Source organism: Loxodonta africana, chromosome 3, assembly GCF_030014295.1.
Source record: "Loxodonta africana isolate mLoxAfr1 chromosome 3, mLoxAfr1.hap2, whole genome shotgun sequence".
Classification (NCBI taxonomy): domain Eukaryota; kingdom Metazoa; phylum Chordata; class Mammalia; order Proboscidea; family Elephantidae; genus Loxodonta; species Loxodonta africana.
The window spans coordinates 129383526-129391383 of record NC_087344.1 but is presented as its reverse complement, the minus strand read 5'-3'; the positions used below and the strand labels follow the sequence as shown (position 1 = coordinate 129391383).

The 7858-nt window shown below is 40.5% G+C and overlaps 1 pseudogene; it reads left to right on the top strand.

Moving 5' to 3' along the window:
- Positions 1-5162: 5162 nt before the first annotated feature.
- Positions 5163-5732, top strand: LOC111750980 (large ribosomal subunit protein uL6-like; annotated as a pseudogene).
- Positions 5733-7858: the final 2126 nt, after the last annotated feature.

Genomic DNA, 7858 nt, shown 5'->3' with positions numbered 1-7858 from the left:
GAGTTACATTTCTATGTCCTCAACCTCATGTTTATCCTTAAGACATCAAAACTGAATTTCCAGCTACCTATTGAACATTTCCAACTATATGTCAAACTCAGTTCCTTGTATTTCATAGTTGCTAAATAAAAATAAAAAAAAAAATTTTTTTTTAATTAAGATATTGAATAAATGAGTGAGTGAATGAATTCGTGTACCACAAGCATCACATCTTAACAGAGCCAAAAGACAACTCATTTTCTTTCAGGTACCTTTTGGGTATCTTTCAGAACATTTTTTTCCCTCATTTATGTCCTATCTTAGGTAATAGTATCACTGTCCATTAGTTTGCACAGCCAGAAATCCAAGAGTCATCCCGAACTCCTCTTCTACTGCCCACAGTCAACATGTTTCTAAATCCTGTCATTTTTCCCCCTAAATAGTTCTCGAATAATCCATCTCCTCTTAGCCATCCTCATTGCCTCTGCCTTATTTCAAGTATGCCTAATCCCTCATGTCGTTAGTAGTAATAGTCTCGACTTGTTTCATCTCCTCCCCTCTAATTAATTTGTCAAGTTGCCACAAAGAGTTCCAAAACAGAGATTCAATCGTGACATCACCCTGCTGAAATATCCTCAATCTGGTATACGGTACCTTGTGCAAAAAGGGTTCTGAAAGATATCTGAAAGGTAAGGTGTCATTTTTTTAGCCTCAGTTCCTCCCCCTCTTCCTGGCCCAGCCCACACTTTAGTCCAGTGGTTCTCAAGGTTCTCCACTGAAGACCCGTAAGAACCAAGGGGTTTGAAACTACAGGGGCCAGAGGTAGTAGAGGGCTGATAGCAAGAGAGGTTGTAGCTTGAAGTAGACTTCTGCCACAGAGATATATTTGTTTCACATGAAAAATTCGTCAGGTTTTTGCATTCTGCTCTACAATGTATTCATATGTGTCTTAATTTTTAAAAATGGCTATAATCACTCTGGTGTATTCACTGAAATTGACAGAAAATTGAATAAACTCAAAGAAACCCAGGAAGCTGTGGCACGCTTATCCTGTGGTTTTCCACAGCCATTGGTATGCTACAACACATTCCAGGAGTTTAGGTGTCCCAGGTCAAGAGCCAGGCCTCTGCTTACACAGAGCTCCCGAATGCTCCCCAAATATGCCATGTCCTTTCACAGTTCTGCATCTGCTCATCCTCTTTTCTCTGCCTCTACCTGCAATGCCTCTTTTCATCTTCATTACCTGGTAAACTCATATTTATTTTTGAAGACCTAACTCAGGTATCACCTTCTCGGTAAAGCCATCCAGGTAACCAATAGAATTAGTCACTCTTTCCTCTGTTTTTTCCCTTATAGCAAGTATCACCCTTAAAAACCTGTTGCTGTCAAGTTGATTTTGACTCCTAGAGAACCCATATGGTGTGTCACAATGGCTTGTTTACATGGATGTCTCCCCGGCTAGACTGTGAGCTCCTTTGGGAGGAGATGGTGTCTTATGTCTTTATATCTGCATTATCTAGCACAGTGTCTGACATGTGTGCTTAATAAAATATATGTTGAATTATTTAATTGATTGACTATCACTGAAAGGAAAGTCAAAAGAGGCTCTCTAACAAAAGACTCTGCATTCTCCCAAAGCATTTCTTTTTCTAAAAAAAAAAAAAAATCATAAATCCTTTGCAGTCAGATTTAAGGAAGTAAGGATTATGACCTTGTGATTTGGGTAAGACACTAAACCTTTCTGCCGTCTTTTCTTTAGAGACACCCTAGGGGGATGTTCACTTGGAAGAATGAGTCATAAGTCACAATTCCAAGAAACGTAGAAAATAAATTGGAAACGTTTAGTAATTTCTTCATGTCACAAATTCATAATTGGCTGATGTGGTCAGAAATGAAATGTCTCCATGGAGACTAATGAACACTTCCATGCTCTTCTGAGAATGCTGAATTAAATTTGCCTGAAACAAGATTTTTAAAAATAAGTGTTAGTTTTATTAAAAAAAAAAAAAAAAAAATTACCGTGGAGTTGATTCTGACTCCTGGTGACTCATATATTTCAGAGTAGAAATATACTCTGTAGAATTTTCAATGTCTGTGATCATTTGGAAGTAGATAACCAGGCCTTTCTTCTGAGGTGCCTCTGGGTGGATTTAAACTGACAACCTTTCAGTTAGTAGTTAGGCTCTTAAATTTGTGCACCCCCCACGGACTTCTTAGTTTTCTTAGTTGAATGAAAATATAATGAGTCAAGAAGCTGTAACTGAAAACACTTCTTTGAACATTTAAGGGCATCTTGATAAGCTTCAGTTGGCTTTACACAAAGGTAATCTGACAATTAGTTATGACATAGTTATTATTATTTTGGTACATAATTTCCCACCCTTTTTATGGATACATAAAAGGAAGTGTTAGCTCAAAAACTAGAGGTAGAAGACCCTAAATAGGAGTCTTTAAACCTTTTGTTTGTCTGTATCAGTAGGCTAGAGGGGAGGGAAGGTAGGAGGGAAGAGAGTGCCTTTCTTTGAGCCCTAAACTGCTGAGATTGAGGCATGTTTGCAAAGTGGTTGGTGAAACCACTACAACCTGTCACATGAGGAACTGAGGCATATCCCAGAAGAGTCCCCAGCTTCCAAAATGAGAAAACAGGCAGAAACGTCTGACCCAGGAACAAAGCTTTAGCTGTTGGAAGAGAGGCCAATTCTGGTAATTCTAAAAAATGGACTAAAACTTCGACAAGAAATTGGGATACGTGCAACACTAAAGTGAGGAGAAAGTCACCCCTGCCACTTCTGTACAGAATGCAATATGGCTTGAGCCTAATGGGGACTAAAGAGGACACAGGCCCATGGTACCAGAATTGCTAGCCCTTCCCATTATGGAAGTGTCATGGATTGAATTGCATCTCCCCAAAATATGTGACAACTTGGTTAGGCTATGATTCCTGGTATTGTGTGGTTGTCTTCCATTTAGTGGTTTTCCTATGTGTCATAAATCATAATCTCTGCCTATAATTAAAAAGGATTAAGGTGGGATATAACACCCTTGCTCAGGCCACATCCCTGATCCAATGTGAAAGGAGTTTTCTGGGGGTGTGGCCTGCACTATCTTTCATCTTACAGGAGACAAAAGGAAAGGGAAGCAAGCAGAGAGCTGGGGGCCTTGTACCACCAAGAAAGCAGTGCCAGAAGCAGAGTGTGTCTTTTGGACTTGGAGTTCCTGGGAGGAGAAGCTCCTAGTCTAGGGAAAGATTGATGACAAGGACCTTCCTCTAGAGCCAACAGAGAGAGAAAGCCTTCCCCTAGAGCTGATGCCCTGAATTTGGACTTTTAACTACTTTATAGTGAGAGAATAAACTTCTGTTTGTTAAAGCCATCTACTTGTGGTATTTCTGTTATAGCCACACTAGAGGACTAAGACAGAATTTGGTACCGAGAGAATGGGGTGGTGCTCTAACAGGTACCAAAATGTGGAAGTGGTTTTTGAAACTGTGAATGGATAGAGACTCAGGAGGAAGTGAGGAGAACTGTTAACACCAGAAAAAGTGCAAATGGTGAGAAACAGCAGCAGAGGACTGGCAGCAGCAGAACCAGAAGACCAGCACCAGACAGCGCTGTAGCTGACCCCGGAGTGAGAGAGCTGAGAATTGGGTCTGATTCCCAACCAATGCATCTCAAGAACAGCTACCAACTCTCTGTCAGTGGAGCCTTATTTGTTGCTATGATGCTGAACAGGTTTCAGGAGAGCTTCCAGACTAAGACAGACTAGGAAGAAAGGCCTGGCAACCTACTTTCCAACTGATTATAGGGATGGTGCAGGACCAGGCAACATTTTGTCCCACTGCAGTCATGAGTCAATGGCAGCTAAAAACAACAACACATGTATAATGACTATTACCACTAATGCACTTTAAATATTAAAACAGAGTCACTCAAATAATGGACTTCAAGTTAGAAAATTATGGTTTGAAGTCTAAATTTGTCCCTTTCTCAGTAAGTGCCATCAGGCAAGCTACTGAGCTCTCTAAATTTCGGTTTTGACATCTGCAAAATCTGGGGGTGATAATGCTTTCATCAGAGCTGGATAAAGGGTAAGAGCAAGCACGTTGCTATTGTAAGGGATGTAATACAAACAATCCTAAAGCTTCACCATAGTGAATCAGAATATGTCATCAATTGTTTGGGGTTTCTACAGGGGACTTCTTACATACCAGGGGAAAGATAAGATTGATTCTTTCCTCAACCAAGTGGACTGAGCTTCAGATTTGAAATAAAATCCATCTCTTTTGAATATTTTTGCCATGAGAGGGTACAAATAACAAGGTTCAACCAAAAGGCAAAGCCCCCATCCCTGAGCTCAGCTAGCTTTAATATCAATATTTGAACAGCTCAGAATGTTCCCAAGATGCTGTCTAATTTTGAAAACTGTTTAATAAATTCCTTATGTTAAATGTAAAGAAAGAGACACATGTGTTTGTTTACAGGAATCAGTTTTCCCCCATTTCCACTAAATACATGGTGAACAAGTATTTAAAGAGCATACGATGAACGGGTGCCAAATTATGAGCCTGCTCAGATTGCCCACAGATCTTAATCTGTCTCTTTCCATAGAGTTGCCATAAAAGGCCAACAGAGCACCTAAATGTGGCAGATACTCAGTGAGTGGTTATTGAATTGGAATTAATCCTAAATGCTATTCAAAGTGAATTTATAGACATTGCCTCTGCCTTTTGGTGAAAATTAAATGCAGATTTGAATTAAACGCAGATCAGTGCCAGCCTACCAAATATTTGTTACTCATCTGCAACAAACCAAACAAACCAAAACCCGTTGCCATCACATTGATTCTGACTCATAGCGACCCTATAGGATGGAGTGGAACTTCCCCATGGGGTTTCCGAGGAGTGGCTGGTGGATTTGAACTGCCGAAATTTTGGTTAGCAGCTGAGTTCTTAACCACTGCACTACCAGGGCTCCATCTGTGACAAAGGCAGCACAGAAATTAAGAGTATTTAGGAATCTTATAACAATTTGACAGAGTAACTTTATGTATGTACAAACTTAGGGCTTGTATTTTATGTCTTTATTTCATTTTTCTAGCAATTTATTTGGACTGTGTTTTATAGAAGTATCAGTCTGTGAGAGCAATCAAAACAAAACAAGCTCTTTGCCAAGTCTACTGCAAAAATGAAGACCATTCTCAGCAACCAGGCTGTCAACATTCCAGCAAATGTGGGCATCACTCTGAAGGAAAGCACAGTCATTGTGAAGGGCCTCAGGAGAACCCTACGGAGGGACTTCAATTATGTCAATGTGGCGCTCAGTCTCCTTGGAAAGAAAAACAGACTTCCAGTTGACAAATGGTGGGGAAATAGAAAGGAACTGGCTACAGTTCTCACTATCTCTAGCCACATACAGAATATGATCAAGTGTGCTGCACTGGGCTTCTGTTATGAGATCTGTGTATGCTCTCTTCTCCATCCGTGTCCTGATTCAGGAGAGTGGGTCTCTTGTTGAAACCCAGAATTTCTTGTGTGAAAAATACATCCACCGGGTCCCAGTGAAACCAAGCTTTGCTTGTTTGGTATCTCAAGCCCAGAAAGATGAGTTAATTCTCCAACAAAACACCATTGAACTTGTATCACATTCAGCTGCTTTGGTTCAGCAAGATGCAACAGTTAAAAACAACAGTATCAGAAAAAATTGAATGGTACCTATGTCTTTGAAAAAGGAACAGTTCACCAGGCTGATGAGTAGGATGTAAGAGCTTTCCAGCTACAGCAACAAGATGCCGAATGATTTCTACGTCCCTATTTGTGAAATTTTTAAGTGCAATAAAATTTGCCTATTGATTGGTGGGGAGGTTGGGGGGGAGCGTCGAAGAAAACAAATAAAAATAAACTGGCCCGTCCATGCAATAGTCTGAGAAGCACTTGACAGACATCCAAAACTGAACTCCTGATTCTCCTCACCGACCTGGTCATCCTGCAGTTTTCTTCATCTCAAAACAAACAAATAAAACAAACCCATTGCCACTGAGTGGGTTCCTACTGACATTGACCCTATAGGACAGAGTAGAACTGTCCTATAGGGTTTCTAAGGAGCTCCTGCTGCATTTGAACTGCCGACATTTTTGGTTAGCAAAGGTAGTTGTTAACAACTATGCCACCAGGGTTTCCTTCTTTGTCTCCCCATCCCAGTATCCCAGTGCCGTCAGTTGATGGTAATTTACGGTTGCTCAGGCAAAAATTTACAAGTCGTCTTTGACTCTTCTGCTTCTCTCCATCACTCTTTTGGGATATGTTTTTAACGCTGCAGCCAGAAGGATGCCCTTTTAAAACGTAAGTCAAATCATGCCACTTCTCTGCTTAAAATCCTCCCATAGTCATAGTTCCCATTTCACTCTGAGTAAAAGCCATTACAATGCCCTTACAATGACTTACATGGTGCAGCATGACCTGGCCCTGTTCCTAGTCTCATGTCCTACTATTCTTCCCTGTGGCTCACACTGCTGCAGACGCACAGGCCTCCTTGGAGTTGCTCAAACACACCTGGCACGCTCCTGCTTTGCGTTCTCTCTTCGCTCTGTCTGCGATATTTAACCCAGATATCCTTCAAGTTTTTGCTAAAATGTTAACTTCTTAGTGAGGCCTGTCCCTACCCTGTTAAAAACGGCATTTCTCTGTACTCTTCACTCTCTAGCGCACTGTATAATTGACTTAGTATGTTCGTTGACTGTCTTTGTCTGCTAAAATGCAAGGTCTATGAGGGCAGGAATTTTTGTCTTGTTCACCGCTGCTAAATTTTGCAAGAGTGATGTTGTCTTTTAAAACAAAAATATGCATGACCTATTTCTATATATTATGGGTACATGTAGGTGAGAAAAATATTACAGATGTACTGAGGCGATTCACACCAATTTATGAAAGAAGGTTGCATTTGGGGAGGGGTGGCTAACTTTTTGATGTTTTGTCGTTGTTGTGTGCCATCGCATCTCTTTCGACTCTTAGCGACCCTGTAGGACAGGGTAGAACTGCCCCATAGGGTCTTCTAGGTTGCAGTCTTTACAGGAGCAGATTGTCATGTCTTTTCTCCTGCGGAGCGGCTGGCAGGTTTGAACTGACTACCTTTCAGTTCGCAGCAGAGCACTTTAGCCATTGTGCCACCAGGGCTCCTTTATGATATTTTATTTCTTATAAAATAAAAAGCCTGAGAGCAAATAAAATGAAATGTAAGATTTGTTCTATTTGGGGATTGTGAGTATGGAGTACACAACAGCTACATGTACAGAATTACTAAATATGTTATTCTTTGCACTATGCTGTATTCAAAAACTCAAATTAAAAAGAAATGGCTTTAGACTGTAAGATCCTTAAGAATATGTAAGATCCATGTTTTATTCATATTTATGTCAACAGTACCTAATACACATAGTGGCACACAAGAGGTTCTTAATAAATACATGTTGAATAGCTAAATATTTTAGTAATATAAAAGCAAGAAGGAATTAAGGGAGAAAAGAAGAAGAGTTGTAGAAATGTTGGAAGACAAAAACCAAACCAAACCATCGAGTCAATTCCAACTCACAGCAACCCTATAAGACAGAGTAGAACTGCCCCACAGAGTTTCCAAGGAGCACCTGGTAGATTTGAACTGCCAACCCTTTGGTTAGCAGCTGTAGCACTTAACCACTATGCCACCAGGGATTCCTGTTGGAAGACAGAAGGGTGAAAAGTCTTTTGGGTTGACATATGCATGAACTAAGGTAATATCCATACTGCCTGAGACTTTCAGCTGAGCTATGTTATTGGGAAGCAGATAGAATTTTTGAGATGGCAAGAAGATAAAGACATGAGAAAAGACCCTTCACCCAGCAGATACCA